The sequence below is a fragment of the Neoarius graeffei genome, chromosome 16 (genome assembly GCF_027579695.1).
Source record: "Neoarius graeffei isolate fNeoGra1 chromosome 16, fNeoGra1.pri, whole genome shotgun sequence".
NCBI lineage: Eukaryota > Metazoa > Chordata > Actinopteri > Siluriformes > Ariidae > Neoarius > Neoarius graeffei.
In genome coordinates, this window is record NC_083584.1 from 33,783,620 (window position 1) to 33,800,863 (window position 17,244).

At 46.5% G+C, this 17,244-nt stretch overlaps 1 protein-coding gene across 1 annotated transcript in view; it reads right to left on the minus strand.

The window, feature by feature from the left end:
* The window catches only part of csmd2 (CUB and Sushi multiple domains 2), a 755,566-nt gene that overhangs the window by 476,495 nt on the left and 261,827 nt on the right, over window positions 1-17,244 (minus strand). The gene's annotated exons all lie outside the window — the stretch shown is intronic.

The window sequence follows — 17,244 nt, forward strand, 5'->3', positions numbered from 1 at the left end:
CAAAAGGGTGAAATGTTTGCTTATTTAAATATGTTGAGAAAAGTCTACAAATTTCATGGGATGTACTTAGCTTTTCACATGACTTGGCTCCTTGGTTTGAACACCTTTTTTACTTTTCTAAAAGTGACACATTTGTTTCAAACATGTAGGTACATAACAACAAAAGGTGTAATCTGTCTTCTAAAGCATTAATTAATGATAATTGTCAAGTGGCAGACAATTATGCCTGGAAAATATACACTGAGCAATACTTCACACTAGTGCAGTGATCTGTTTATAGTGTGTGTGTGTGTGTAAAATTGAGTCCAGGTGAGTGCATGACTAACTGGGTACTCGTGACAGTGAATGTGTAAGCGGAAAAAAATCCCTGATATAATATAAATAAAGCAGACTACAAGAAGCATATAAATAAAACATAAGAGAAAAAGCTGATGTTGGTCATCCCTGGTCTGCAATGTGGTTAAATACAGCAATTTTATGCTGTTGCTGTAATCACACAAATTCAACACAGTGTCAGCCCTATAAGTTCAGAATTTGTCAATGAAATTTAAAAATAAATAAATAACCCTGATCGCTAGAGACATTGTCATCACTGCCAAAATATCCATCCATCCATTATCCGTAACCACTTATCCTGTGCAGGGTTGCAGGCAAGCTGGAGCCTATCCCAGCTGACTACGGGCGAGAGGCGGGGTACACCCTGGACAAGTCGCCAGGTCATCACAGGGCTGACACATAGACACAGACAACCATTCACACTCACGTTCACACCTACGGTCAATTTAGAGTCACCAATTAGCCTAACCTGCATGTCTTTGGACTGTGGGGGAAACCGGAGCACCCGGAGGAAACCCACGCGGACACGGGGAGAACATGCAAACTCCACACAGAAAGGCCCCCGTCAGCCACTGGGTTTGAACCCAGAACCTTCTTCCTGTGAAGCAACAGTGCTAATCCCTACACTACCATGCCACCTATTAGCTTAATATTTCAATATATTCAGAAAATAAAACTACTCTTGTGGTTTGTGGTATTTACTAAAAAAAAGTTAAACAGATCTCTGGTTACAAAAAGTTTTCGAACCCCTGATCTAAAAATGAATTAACTGAACACTGATAGACCATTGGCTGCTTTGTTCAAAACTATCAGGCTGGGAGTGATGGACAGCACAAATACACAAGTAAAAAAAAAAAATACTTAACTGCACTACTGCTTCTCACAGTCATCTTTGACACCATTACTATAATCTTTCACCTGAGGAAATTACTATAGTGTGTTTTAAAACTCATTTGAGGTACAACTATGGTCCGTCTAAATGTACACTACATTCACCCGCCCCCCCCAAAAAAAACAGAAACAAAACAAAAAAACAACATACAAAAGACACATCCCAAAGGGTAGCAATCCAGTGAGAAGCAGTGTTACAGATTAGATCTTCTTTTTTTCAGAAAATGTGTAAAAAAAAGACACAAATAAAGCTAGCTTTCCCGAGAGAGAGAGAGAGAGAGAGAGAGAGAGAGATTTAAACATCATTCCATGACCTTTTTCTCTGTTCTTTGATTCTTCTACTCTTTTAATATTTTGATACCTTTTTTTTTTTACCTTTTAAGATTTCCATCATGTCGATTAAAACATAAAGATGATCTACTCAGTGCAGAGATAAGCATCAGCACATTTTTGCCACATTGCTTTAGGCATGCATTCCTCTGATTAAGATCCAAGCCTATTTCCGACTTCACAGTATCCAGTATTACATAAAACTCACTATAAAATGCTCTTTACACCCTTATTTTGCACAGTGACCAAGTGAAGCATGCTGCCTCAAAGAGATGTGCGATAAATTTTGGAGGATATAACCCCTGTTTGGACCATAGGTGCCACAGTGATGTGTAAGTGTAGGAGTATTAGCATAGGCATGAGGAGCATGGAGGTGGTGGCATGTAGCTCCCTGTGCTCCTATAATGCATACTATATGTATGCAGTCTCCTATAGAGCAGACCTGACAGAGAGGATCGGCCCAAGTGAGAGGTGCAAAGAGCAAGCTGCAGATTTATAAAGTACTGGGAGAAAATGGCAAGGTAACTTGTCCACAGATAGACAGAGAGAGAGAGAATGAAGGGGGGGCTGTGTTACTCAGTTGACCAGTTACTAGAGTGAGATTACGATTAGAACGTTTAAATTTGGCAGAAAATGGAAACTGGTGACATTGCCGACAACAACTCATTCAGTTCTAATCAGTGACAATTCAGCTGAAAGTGTGTCTGGTGAAAACGGTTTTAGGGACAAACTAAAGTAGTGAATAGTCAGATAATTGGCTAAAAATCCAATTTCCAAACTGTTCTCTCACATAACAGATGGAGATTAATTTACAGCACCAGAAAACAACAAAACAGGTGTTCAGGTGGTGCAATGACGTTAAAGCACAAGGAACGTCACAGACAATGACACTGATATGAGTATATCCTCTAAGCCGGGGGCATGGTGGTGTAGTGGTTAGCACTGTTGCCTCACAGCAAGAAGGTTCTGAGTTTGAACCCAACAGCTAATGGGGGGGCCTTTCTGTGTGGAGTTTGCATGTTCTCCCCGTGTTTGTGTGGGTTTTCTCCGGTTTCCCCCACAGTCCAAAAATATGCAGGTTAGGCTAATTGGTGGCTCTAAATTGACTGTGAGTGGTTGTTTGTCTCTGTGTCAGCCCTGCGATGACCTGGCAACTTGTCCAGGGTGTACCCTGCCTCTCGCCCATAGCCAGCTGGGATAGGTTCCAGCTTGCCCACGACCTTGCACAGGATAAATGGTTATGGATATCCTCTAAGCCTGTACATTTGACATTTTCCAAACATATAGCTGGGCAGTTAGGAAAAAAGGGCTTTGTTCAAGAATCCAACTCTGGATATGAACTCCCAACATTCTGTGCAGAAAAAAAAATGCTTAAAGGTTTCTTTTGATATCTCAAAATATTTAATAATGATTCTCATCTTTGTTTCATTTAGGAATACATTTTGTCACAAATGTTTCTCCTTACTGAGAAATAGACCATCATAAAAAGAGACATGAGATGATTTTGAGATTAAAAGGGTTAAAGTGGCACGGCACAGTGCCACAGCACTGTCGCCTCACAGCAAGAAGGTTCTGGGTTCGAGCCCAGTGGCCGACAGGGGCCTTTGTGTGGAGTTTGCATGTTCTCCCCGTGTCTGTGCGGGTTTCCTCCGGGTGCTCTGGTTTCCCCCACAGTTCAAAGACATTATTAGTGCTAATAATGGTAATTGGTGGCTCTAAACTGACTGTCGGTGTGAATGTGAGTGTGAATGGTTGTTTGTCTCTATGTATCAGCCCGATGATGATCTGGCGACTTGTCCAGGGTGTACCCCACATCTCGCCCATAGTCAGCTCGGATAGGCTACAGCTTGCCTCCGACCCTGCTAAGTGGTTACGGATAATGGATGGAAGAGTTGAAATGGGCCACACCTGGTATCAGTTGTATCTAAAGCTGAGATTTCCTGATCACAAGACAAATGTTTTACTGCACATTAAAATAAAGTTTAAATGATATTTGAGTAAAACAGAATTGAAGTTTCTTTCCCAAATACAGCTTTAAATATTTAATCAAAATGTAATCTTAAAAATAATATGAAAGGAAGCACTATCTGCCCTCTTCCACATACATGAGCTCACAGACATGCATGATTGGCTAATATTGCTGTGGTTGACAGGGGAGAGAGGGTATGAGGTGCGATTAAAAAAAAGAAAAGCTCCAGGACTGTTCCTGTTGCGAACCAACAGAGTACAGCAGGAGCAAGCAGTACATCTCGTGAGTCAGTATATGGCATGACATCACGCTGTCAACATCAGGACCTGTGTTACATGCGTTTTTGTGACAATGTGTATGTGCGTGTTTGCAATTTGCCCAATGTGCAAGCATTTGTGGTCAGCATCAGAAACTCTGGAAATGCTTTAGTAACCCTACTGCAATGAAGCAGTGAGCTGTGCGGGATGTTTGTTCATGCTTCAAGAGAGGCAGGACATCACTGGAGGACTACATTCTTCCTCTCTTGGTGCACGAATAGCACTCAAAACAGCTCGACTTGCTCATTGCTTCATTGCTGTAGGCTTGCTGAAGCATTTCCATGGTCTTTGTTGCTGATTCCCTGAGTCTGACACAGAATTTGATGACACAGAGTTTGCTCTCTGGTCCATAGTAAAATTGCAAATGTGCACAGACACATTGCCACAAAATCAAATGAAACACAAGTCCTGATGTTGACAGTGTGACGTCACATGGCATACTGACTCAAGAGAGTTACTCCTCGCTCCTACTGCACGAGCATGACTGTGCGGTGCTCCATTGGTTCGTAACAGGACTAGTCCCAGAACATTGTGATCGCATCTCGTATGCCATCCCTCCAGCCATGATAGTATGGCCAATTTCCCTCCCTGGACTCCTGGCCATGGGTGGCTGTTCCATCATCGGGATTTGAACCCATGATCTCCTAATGAGAAAGCAAATGAAATTTCTGCTGCACCACTCAGATGCCAAAGCGTGAATAATATAATGTAAACAATAAATAAATAGACTGGATTATTTAGCATATGTGCCCAAATCCAGAATCCAGGGACACATGTCCGCCCGGGGGCATTTTGAGTTATTGACAGATTCAGAAAGTACAGTTTCTAAGCTTTCCAATGATGCCTTCCATGTGGAGATCTGACAATATTTGAAGAATGTGTGGCCTTTTGAAAGTGTATACCTCTTAAAACAGGAAAGGGAGAAACTCGCCCTCAAAGTTTTCCATCTCAGTTACTCTGGGTGTAGGGCGGGCACATAATGGTGCTCATTTGCATGATATTAAGGAAAGCCCTACCCCCTACTAGCTAGCACGATACTACTTTCATGTAAACAAAGATCACCACGTCAATTTTCCTTCCATGCAAAGTATGCCCAACACAATTATGAAGTACAAAAATAAGTCTTAAAGTATACTTTAACGTTTTGTGGTTGAAAAATTACTCACACCGTAAGAAAGATAGCACGATGATGACACAACTAACACAATGCTAGTTTCATGTAAAGCCTCGGTCACAACCGGCTGTACGTGCTCCTACGGCTGGTCTACATGCAAAAAACGCAAGAAACGCACGGAGGGCACGTGTGAAACGCACGAGAGCACGCGTGTGACGTGCTGATTTTCGAGCCGCAGACCGGCTGCAGAGGTTCTTTGTCATGTCAAACAAACTCTACGGGCGCTTACATTTTTTTCAGGTTGCAAGACAAACTTACGGCCAACGCGCATCTTTCTCCGTGAACAACAAAAAAAAAACGCAGCGATTTGGGAAACGCCAAAAATCACACGGCCAAAAAATCGTACGTCCGGTTGTGACCTAGGCTTAACCAAACCACAACACTCTCCGTTGCATGCAAAAATAACCACACAGCCTTAGATTAATAAACTTACCCCATCAGAAAGAGAAATGGCGCCTTGCACACACCAATGCCTCCGATGGAATGTAATCCTAGCTTCCTTTTGGTTGGGTTTTTTTGCTAGAAATGGTTATCTCCGATGTAAATACCGTGTGTCTGTTTGCTTCGCGGTGTTTCAGCTCCTCTGCACTCTGTTAAGCTTGCTCATTCCATAGTGAAATTACATGCCTGTATGCAGCTTAAGTAGCCACGAGCTCAGCTCGTATCATACAGCTGATTCGCGAAAAAAAAAAGACTTAAATCATCATGTGAATGGCCCATATGGTAATTTACCCACACCCCCCAGCAGGCTACAGTCCTGACAAAAACGAGACAATTTGCAACAAAAAATGCATGCTTTTCCAACAAAACAATCTATCATCTGAAATACTGATTGCATTCTTCAAGATCTCAACTTGCACATGATGGAAAAAAAACAAAAATCACAAATTTCGAAAAAAAAAATGCTTCTTTTGCGATTATCTCGGATTCATTTTGGCCGACATGTGTCCCTGGATTCGGTGAGGCGTCACATATTCACATACTCTCTATTTATGAGGAAACATACATGGGAATCCTGAGAACTTTTATCAGGAGAAAAAGCTGAGAGACAGGAGACTTATGTAGATGCCCATTTTTATTCTCATTTGATCTTATTGCTGTAAAGGAGAATGTGTATAAATAATAAGGAGATATCCTTTTTCTGGTCTGGTCATCCACATAAAAATATTATAATTTTTCTTTCTTTTTTTTTTTTAAATAATGTACCCTTTAATGACTTTAAGATCTGAAAGGCACTGACCTGGAAAGCTTGTTACGCTCTTAACAAATTATATTGCACTAACCTTGACAGCAAACTGAAGATAGATTTGTTCAGATCTGTCATGGAACCCATCCTCCTTTACGGTCCTAAGACATGGACCCTAACACTCAAACAACAGCAAAGACTAGATGGGACTTATACCAACCTTCTACAACATGTGCAAAATATTCACTGGTCTGCTCATGCCACCCTGGAGGAGATCTACAGGGACCTACGTACCACCCGTTTCTGTAAACTTAGACAGAGGAGAGTGCTGTTCGCTGGGCACTGTTCCCAAACCGAAGGAGAAGCTATGTCGTGCCTTCTCCTCTGGAGCCCAAGCCATCAACGAGTGAAATCTTGAAAACTCATCTTCCCTAGCATAATCTCTCGGGACACTGGGACTGGGGTACAAGATCTCATGTGGCCATGGCTAACAGGTAGGTGTGGCAAGATGTTGTAAGAGGAATCTCGGCTGTGGCCGAAAGGATGATGAGGATCATTTTTCACCTTCTCATATTTATTCCCAAACAGGAATAGCTTGTTCAGGGGACTGTTTCAAATTAGGGGTGCACCGATTCCATGTTTCTTCTTCTTTTTTTTCATTTTTATCAAAAGCCAAGCTCGGTCTTCTACAATTCTGTGATGGGAATAAATAATGCACAAGAGTTGCATTTATATTGTGGCCAAGCCTATTTACACCAAATACACACAGTACATCGAAGACAATAGCACAGTGCTACTCTCTCGTTTTGGTCCAGTGCATCTGAGCCTTGTGGAGTCAGATTAAACACTCTGTGTGAGCTAGATAAATGGCAGTGCATGTGCTGGGAAAGAACAAGAATGCATTGGCTCAAACCATATTAATGCATCTAGCCCATACTCCGCTCTGAGTGTTAGAAGTGACATTGTGAAAGTGATCTCAACACACAAGCACATTAGGTCAATAAGCAGTTTCTGCTCTGTTGAGCATCACTTTGATCAATGCATCACAGTTGCACATGTACAGGGCAATTGCAGGGAAGACTCATCACCTACTGTATCTGCACAGCTGAGAGAACAAGCTTAGGATAAAGACTGAAAAACAAGTGTAAGAAACCAGAAGTACATCGTGTTAAAGCTTTATATTGATTTAAAACTTTGCTCTGTCCCCTAACAGCAGTGAGCTGATAATCATTCGCGATGCTATGGTTATCCGGAACTACAGAATGAAATAAAACACATATTCAAAAATAGGTACCCTATGCGTATATGTGGCTACTGCTCATTCATCTCATCTCATTATCTCTAGCCGCTTTATCCTTCTACAGGGTCGCAGGCAAGCTGGAGCCTATCCCAGCTGACTACGGGCGAAAGGCGGGGCACACCCTGGACAAGTCGCCAGGTCATCACAGGGCTGACACATAGACACAGACAACCATTCACACTCACATTCACACCTACGGTCAATTTAGAGTCACCAGTTAACCTAACCTGCATGTCTTTGGACTGTGGGGGAAACTGGAGCACCCGGAGGAAACCCACGCGGACACGGGGAGAACATGCAAACTCCATACAGAAAGGCCCTCGCCAGCCACGGGGCTCTAACCCGGACCTTCTTGCTGTGAGGTGACGGCGCTAACCACTACACCACCGTGCCGCCCGTGGCTACTGCTTATAAATAAAATTGTTTTCTAATACCATGTCCATACAGTAAATATAGCTGTGGCAGCGGGGGCGTGGTCAAGCATCGGTCTGTGACAGGAGGGCGGAGTCAGGGAAGGTAAGTGGCAGAATCACTACACCTGTCGGTAATTAATGTGTTTGTGTCTTCCCCGTGACCGCGCCCTATTTAAGGAGAGAGAGCGAGAGCAGAGGGAGCTCTCTCCCGAACCAGACGACTGGAATGTGTGTGCGTGCATGCGTGTGTGGCTGAGAGAGAAAGATTTGCACTGAAAAGTGGAAATAAAAGAGTTTTGTGAACTCAGTTCTGTCCTGCCGTCCTTCTGTGCTCCACCCACGTACACGAACTGTCACAGCAGTGCCGAAACCCGGGAATGAGCACAGAAGAGAACAGCTCCATGGAGTCCTCCACCTTTGCCGACCTGATCCACGCCCTCACCACGGCCCAACAGAGCCAGCACCAGGCGCTGCTCGCCCTCCGAAAGGAGCAAGAACAACGGTTCGAGGCCCTGGTGCTGGCGCAACAGGAAGATCGTCGGGCGTTCCGGCACCTCCTCGCGTCGGCGGGGTCCACCATCTCCACCGCCGTGGGCCCTTCCCCCCTCACCCTCACGAAGATGGGCCCACAGGACGACCCCGAGGCATTCCTCACGCTCTTTGAGCAGGTAGTGGAGACCTCGGGGTGGCCGGTGGAACAGCGCGCGGCGCGCCTCCTCCCCCTGCTAACGGGAGAGGCGCAGCTGGCCGTGCTACAGCTCCCCACCGACCGCCGGCTGACCTACGCAGACCTTCGCCGGGCCGTCCTCCAGCGGGTGGGACGCACCCCGGAGCAACAGCTTCAGCGTTTCCGCGCTCTGCGCTTGGAGGAAGTCGGCCAGCCGTTCGCGTTTGGCCAGCAACTCCGGGACGCCTGCTGGTGGTGGTTGAGGTCCGACAGCTGCAACGCCGAGGGACTCATCGACCAGGTGGTACTGGAGCAGTTCGTCGCGCGTTTACCAGCGGGAACTGCAGAGTGGGTCCAGTGCCACCGCCCGGCATCGCTGGATCAGGCAATCAAGCTGGCAGAGGACCATCTGGCGGCTGTCCCAACGGCAGGATAGCAGACGACCTCTTCTCTTCTCTCCTCTCTCTCTCTCTCCCCTCCTCCTGTGTCTCCTCCTCGCCCTATTCCCCCACCGCAGAGGCGGGGGCCGGCGCCACCTCAGCAAGCCCACCGCACCCGCGGTGCCCCCCCGTGTCTCCCTTCTGTGTCCGTCTCTCTCTCCCCTCAGGTGAGTGAGCCCCAGAGCACTAGTGCAGAGAGGAAGCCCGGGCCAGTTCGCTGGCGCTGCGGGGAGCTGGGCCACCTCCAACAGCAGTGCTCGGTAATGGAGGTGGGCGCAGTGGTTCGGATCCCCGACGCGCCGGGAGCCGCCCTCGATCGGGCCGGAGCGTATCGCATACCGGTGAGTATCCAAGGGGATACATATCAGGCATTGGTGGATTCTGGCTGTAATCAGACCTCAATCCACCAAAGCCTGGTGCAGGACGAGGCATTGGGGGGAGCACAATTGGTGAAGGTGTTGTGTGTGCACGGGGATGTTCACAACTACCCTTTAGTGTCGGTCCACATTTTTTTTCGAGGGGAAAAATTTGTAGTGAAGGCGGCAGTTAATCCTCGCCTTACCCACTCTCTAATTTTGGGGACTGATTGGCCGGGATTTCGGGATTTAATGACACATTTAGTGAAGAGTGGGTCCTGTCATTTAACAGGGGGAGGTCCCGGTGTCACAGTGGCGGGAGCAGCTGTCACAGAGCCGTCTACGTCATCTCTGCGACAGAGTGAGGAGCTGCCGGCTCCTCCTCCCTCTCTCGGGGAATCCCTCGTGGATTTCCCGTTAGAGCAGTCGCAAGACGAGACTCTGCGGCATGCGTTTGACCAAGTGAGAGTAATCGATGGTCAAACGCTCCTGCCGATCGCCACCCCGTCCTTCCCCTACTTCGCGGTTATGAAGGATAGATTATACTGAGTGACGCAGGACACTCAAACTAAAGAGCGAGTCACGCAGCTTTTAATTCTGAAGAGCCACCGGGAATTGGTATTCCAGGCGGCTCACTTTAATCCCATGACTGGACACTTAGGGCAGGATAAAACACTAGCCCGAATAATGGCCCGGTTCTATTGGCCAGGGATTTGCGACGATGTCCGTAGGTGGTGTACGGCATGCCGCGAATGCCAGTTAGTAAATACAGCGGCCATTCCAAAAGTGCCTTTGCGCCCTCTACCGTTAATCGAGACCCCGTTCAAAAGAATTGGGATGGATCTCGTCGGGCCATTAGATCGGTCAACACGAGGGTACCGCTTTATATTAGTTCTAGTGGACTATGCAACGCGATACCCGGAAGCAGTGCCTCTTCGCAATATCTCAGCACGCAGTATTGCGGAGGCACTCTTCCACGTTATCTCCCGAGTTGGAATCCCGAAAGAGATTCTGACTGACCAAGGCACCTCGTTTATGTCACGTACACTGAACGAACTGTATGGGTTGTTGGGTATTAAGCCGATCCGCACCAACGTGTATCACCCACAAACGGACGGTTTAGTTGAACGGTTCAATCGCACCCTCAAGAACATAATTAAAAAATTTGTAAGTGAGGACGCACGTAATTGGGATAGATGGCTCGAACCCTTGCTCTTTGCAGTGCGAGAGGTCCCCCAAGCCTCCACGGGGTTCTCCCCGTTTGAATTGTTATACGGGCATAAGCCGCACGGCATCCTAGATGTGCTGCGGGAAAATTGGGAGGAGGGACCTTCACCAAGTAAAAATGAAATCCAATACGTTATGGACCTGCGCGCAAAACTCCACACACTCACACACCTAACTCAGGAGAATTTGCGGCAGGCCCAAGAACGACAGACCCGCCTGTATGACAAGGGTACGCGTCTTAGGGAGTTCGCACCGGGAGAGAAAGTATTCGTACTGTTGCCCACATCGAGCTCCAAATTAGTCGCCAAGTGGCAAGGACCCTTTGAGGTCACACGGCAAGTCGGGGACGTTGACTATGAGGTGAGGCGAACGGATAGGGGTGGGGCGCTACAGATTTACCACCTCAACCTGCTCAAACTCTGGAACGAGGAGGTCCCCATGGCGTTGGTGTCGGTGGTTCTGGAGAAGGCGGAGCTGGGGCCGGAGGTGCAAAAGGGAACATTGGCATCGCATACCTCTCCGGTCCCCTGTGGAGACAACCTCTCCCCGACCCAACTCGCAGAGGTTACCCAGTTGCAGACCGAGTTTTCGGATGTGTTCTCGCCCCTGCCCGGCCGCACCAACCTCATAGAGCACCTCATCGAGACGCCCCCGGGGGTGGTAGTGCGTAGCCGCCCTTACAGGTTACCCGAGCACAAGAAAAAAGTGGTTCGGGAAGAACTCGAGGCTATGCTCGAAATGGGCATTGTCGAGGAGTCCCACAGTGACTGGAGCAGCCCGGTGGTCTTGGTACCCAAGGCCGACGGGTCGGTCCGGTTCTGTGTAGACTATAGAAAAGTCAACGCGGTGTCTAAATTCGATGCGTACCCAATGCCTCGTATTGATGAGTTGCTCGATCGGCTAGGCACGGTTCGTTTTTACTCGACACTGGATTTAACAAAGGGCTATTGGCAGATCCTCTTGACTCCATTATCCCGGGAAAAGACGGCCTTTTCCACACCGTTTGGCTTACACCAATTCGTCACACTTCCTTTTGGGCTGTTTGGGGCGCCCGCTACGTTTCAGCAGCTGATGGACAGGGTCCTCCGCCCCCACGCCACCTATGCGGCCACATACATTGACGATATCATTATTTATAGTAATGACTGGCAGCAGCACTTACAACACCTGAGGGCCATCCTTAAGTCGCTGAGGCGAGCAGGTCTCACAGCCAACCCGAAGAAGTGTGCGATTGGGCGGGTGGAAGTACGGTATCTGGGCTTCCACTTGGACAACGGGCAGGTGCGTCCCCAAATTAACAAGACAGCAGCAATTGCGGCCTGCCCGAGGCCCAAGACCAAAAAGGGGGTGAGACAGTTCCTGGGGCTGGCTGGCTACTATCGTAGGTTTATACCTAATTATTCAGATGTCACCAGCCCGCTGACTGATTTCACTAAAAAGGGGGCACCAGATCCGGTTCAGTGGACGGAGCAGTGCCAGCGGGCTTTCTCTAAGGTAAAGGCTGTACTGTGTGGGGGGCCACTTTTACACTCCCCTGACTTTTCTCTCCCCTTTATGTTGCAGACGGATGCGTCGGACAGAGGGCTGGGGGCTGTTTTGTCCCAGCAGGTGGAGGGGGAGGATCGCCCAGTCTTGTACATTAGTCGTAAGCTGTCGGTGCGTGAGGGGCGCTACAGCACCATCAAGAAGGAGTGCCTGGCGATCAAATGGGCGGTCCTTGCCCTCCGGTACTACCTGCTGGGACGCCCTTTCACCCTCTGTTCGGACCACGCGCCCCTCCAGTGGCTCCACTGCATGAAGGATGCCAACGCGCGGATCACCCGTTGGTATCTGGCACTCCGACCCTTTAACTTCAAGGTGATCCACAGGCCGGGGGCGCAGATGGTCATGGCGGACTTCCTCTCCCGTCAAGGGGGGGGGGGGGGGGGGGGGGGTCAGCTGCAGGCCGGACGGCCGCCCGGCCTGAGTCGGGTGGTGGGGGTATGTGGCAGCGGGGGCATGGTCAAGCATCGGTCTGTGACAGGAGGGCGGAGTCAGGGAAGGTAAGTGGCAGAATCATTACACCTGTCGTTAATTAATGTGTTTGTGTCTTCCCAGTGACCATGCCCTATTTAAGGAGAGAGAGCGAGAGCAGAGGGAGCTCTCTCCCGAACCAGACGACTGGAATGTGTGTGCGTGCGTGCGTGTGTGGCTGAGAGAGAAAGATTTGCACTGAAAAGTGGAAATAAAAGAGTTTTGTGAACTCAGTTCTGTCCTGCCGTCCTTCTGTGCTCCACCCACGTACACGAACTGTCACAATAGCATATATATTAATTCTATGAGGCAGTAGCCACAAAAATGAAGTGTAATCCAAAAAGGAACAATTTAAAAATCACAGAAGTCAAATATACTAAGTGTCTGTACTTTATATTATCCTACTCTTACCTCTTACAGTTTTAGAAACAGAAACCTCTGAACCGAGGCTGACATACACACGCTGTCGCCATGACCCAAACTCTTATTTCCCGGAAATGGCCTGGCGCTAGAGCTCAGTGGTCTCAATATTCTTTTCGACAACTTCCCCAAACAACTCGGACGTGCGTCACATCTACATCACACATGGGACCACTGGCCGAAGAAGGCGAAGAAAGGGGGACAACTTGAAGTATATACAACCCCGATTCCAAAAAAGTTGGGACAAAGTACAAATTGTAAATAAAAATGGAATGCAATGATGTGGAAGTTTCAAAATTCCATATTTTATTCAGAATTGAACATAGATGACATATCAAATGTTTAAAGTGAGAAAATGTATCATTTAAAGAGAAAAATTAGGTGATTTTAAATTTCATGACAACAACACATCTCAAAAAAGTTGGGACTAGGCCATGTTTACCACTGTGAGACATCCCCTTTTCTCTTTACAACAGTCTGTAAATGTCTGGGGACTGAGGAGACAAGTTGCTCAAGTTTAGGGATAGGAATGTTAAACCATTCTTGTCTAATGTAGGATTCTAGTTGCCCAACTGTCTTAGGTCTTTTTTGTCGTATCTTCCGTTATATGATGTACCAAATGTTTTCTATGGGTGAAAGATCTGGACTGCAGGCTGGCCAGTTTAGTACCCGGACCCTTCTTCTACGCAGCCATGATGCTGTAATTGATGCAGTATGTGGTTTGGCATTGTCATGTTGGAAAATGCAAGGTCTTCCCTGAAAGAGACGTCGTCTGGATGGGAGCATATGTTGCTCTAGAACCTGGATATACCTTTCAGCATTGATGGTGTTTTTCCAGATGTGTAAGCTGCCCATGCCACACGCACTAATGCAACCCCGTACCATCAGAGATGCAGGCTTCTGAACTGAGTGCTGATAACAACTTGGGTCGTCCTTCTCCTCTTTAGTCCGAATGACACGGTGTCCCTGATTTCCATAAAGAACTTCAAATTTTGATTCGTCTGACCACAGAACAGTTTTCCACTTTGCCACAGTCCATTTTAAATGAGCCTTGGCCCAGAGAAGACGTCTGCGCTTCTGGATCATGTTTAGATACGGCTTCTTCTTTGAACTATAGAGTTTTAGCTGGCAACGGCGGATGGCACAGTGAATTGTGTTCACAGATAATGTTCTCTGGAAATATTCCTGAGCCCATTTTGTGATTTCCAATACAGAAGCATGCCTGTATGTGATGCAGTGCCGTCTAAGGGCCCGAAGATCACGGGCACCCAGTATGGTTTTCCCGCCTTGACCCTTACGCACAGAGATTCTTCCAGATTCTCTGAATCTTTTGATGATATTATGCGCTGTAGATGATGATATGTTCAAACTCTTTGCAATTTTACACTGTCGAACTCCTTTCTGATATTGCTCCACTATTTGTTGGCGCAGAATTAGGGGGATTGGTGATCCTCTTCCCATCTTTACTTCTGAGAGCCGCTGCCACTCCAAGATGCTCTTTTTATACCCGGTCATGTTAATGACCTATTGCCAATTGACCTAATGAGTTGCAATTTGGTCCTCCAGCTGTTCCTTTTTTGTACCTTTAACTTTTCCAGCCTCTTATTGCCCCTGTCCCAACTTTTTTGAGATGTGTTGCTGTCATGAAATTTCAAATGAGCCAATATTTGGCATGAAATTTCAAAATGTCTCACTTTCGACATTTGATATGTTGTCTATGTTCTATTGTGAATACAATATCAGTTTTTGAGATTTGTAAATTATTGCATTCCGTTTTTATTTACAATTTGTACTTTGTCCCAACTTTTTTGGAATCGGGTTGTACTACCGTTCAAAAGTTTGGGGTCACTTTGAAATTTCCTTATTTTTGAAAGAAAAGCACTGTTCTTTTCAATGAAGATCACTTTAACCTAATTAGAAATACACTCTAAACATTGCTAATGTGGTAAATGACTATTCTAGCTGCAAATGTCTGGTTTTTGGTGCAATATCTACATAGGTGTATAGAGGCCCATTTCCAGCAACTATCACTCCAGTGTTCTAATGGTACAATGTGTTTGCTCATTGCCTCAGAAGGCTAATGGATGATTAGAAAACCCTTGTACAATCATGTTAGCACAGCTGAAAACAGTTTAGCTCTTTAGAGAAGCTATAAAACTGATCTTCCTTTGAGCAGTTTGAGTTTCTGGAGCATCACATTTGTGGGGTCGATTAAATGCTCAAAATGGCCAGAAAAATGTCTTGACTATATTTTCTATTCATTTTACAACTTATGGTGGTAAATAAAAGTGTGACTTTTCAGGGAAAACACAAAATTGTCTGGGTGACCCCAAACTTTTGAACGGTAGTGTACGAACGCACTTTCCCTCAGTAATAAGCATAAACACGTCTGAAAGCGACTTCTTGAGCCTAGTCCATTTATTTTGAATGGTCAGCCGAATTGTATACACTCACTGGTCATTTTAATAGGAACACTTGTATGCGTATGCACAGTGCACAATTGTTACACTCATTTTTACAACATGATGACATAGTGGCTCCAGCCTCTATGAGGCAGTAGCCACAAAAAGGCAGAATTAATCCATCCATCCATTATCTGTAGCTGCTTTTCCTCTACAGGGTCGCAGGTAAGTTGGAGCCTATCCCAGCTAACTATGGGCGAGAGGCGGGGTACACCCTGGACAAGTCGCCAGGTCATCACAGGGCTGACACATAGAGACAAACAACCATTCACACCTACGGTCAATTTAGAGTCACCAGTTAACCTAACCTGCATGTCTTTGGACTGTGGGGGAAACCGGAGCACCCAGAGGAAACCCACGCGGACATGGGGAGAACATGCAAACTCCACACAGAAAGGCCCCCGTCGGCCACTGGGCTTGAACCTAGGACCTTCTTACTGTGAGGCGACAGTGCTAACCACTACACCACCATGCCGCCAGGCAGAATTAAGCTTTCTTTAAAACCTTATTTGTTCATAATCACTGACATGACAAATTGAAGTGTGTTTCTTGAATGGAATGCAGTTTATAAAGTCACAAAGCAAAAAGTGATTTGATGCAGCTAATACATGCAATCTATTCAAAAAGACCAATCTAAGATTAATGTTCAGTTGATGAAAGCCACAACTAATCACACAAACTGAGCTTGGAAATGTCTACTAAGTGCACTCTGTGCCAATCACAGAGCTGCTGGGATGAAAGAGGAAATGGACGTTCCTTAATGATGAGCAATTTAATTGAGAAAGTGATTATGAAATATGATGTGGAGGGCAGTGATATGGCTGATAAGCCTTTTTAATTCCTAATCAAATATTACTTGATTCCTAATTTTACCCTAAAGACAAGTGCAGAATGTCATAAAAAAGTGTATAATTTTAAAATGTGTTTGAGTTCCCTTGTGGTTGACACGTTCAGTTGACTTTTTGTTTTACAAAATGTGATTTCAGGTTTGGCTGGCACGGTGGTGTAGTGGTTAGCGCTGTCGCCTCACAGCAAGAAGGTCCTGTGTTTGAGCCCAGCGGCCGGCGAGGGCCTTTCTGTGTGGAGTTTGCATGTTCTCCCCGTGTCCGCATGGGTTTCCTCCGGGTGCTCCGGTTTCCCCCACAGTCCAAAGACATGCAGGTTAGGTTAACTGGTGACTCTAAATTGACCATAGGTGTGAATGTGAATGGTTGTCTGTGTCTATGTGTCAGCCCTGTGACTTGTCCAGGGTGTACCCCGCCTGTCACCCATAGTCAGCTGGGATAGGCTCCAGCTTGCCTGTGACCCTGTAGGACAGGATAAGTGGTTACAGACAGGGCTCAACATTAACACTTGTCCGCTTGTCCGGGACAAGTGATACTTTATGTCGGACAAGTTCATCGTCTTGGTTACTTGTCCGATCGGACAAGTGCCAAAATACGCTGATATTCGGGTTACATATCAAATTTATCAGTTTATTCACATGATTTCCGAAGCATCTCACTCGACATATTGTTTTGATGAATCGCCGGATGTTTCTATTCGGAAAGAGCAATGTGCGCATGCGCAATATTCAGACCCTCCAGGATTTTGTGATGTTGCGATTTGCAACATCAACGCAAATTCAACCAATCCCCGCGAATTCAGGGCGGTGTTGCAATTATATCCAATCACTGCAACTTTCCCGCAAATTTGATCAATCGTTGGCGTCGTCTTGAGATGATGTCGACAAACTACCTTCCA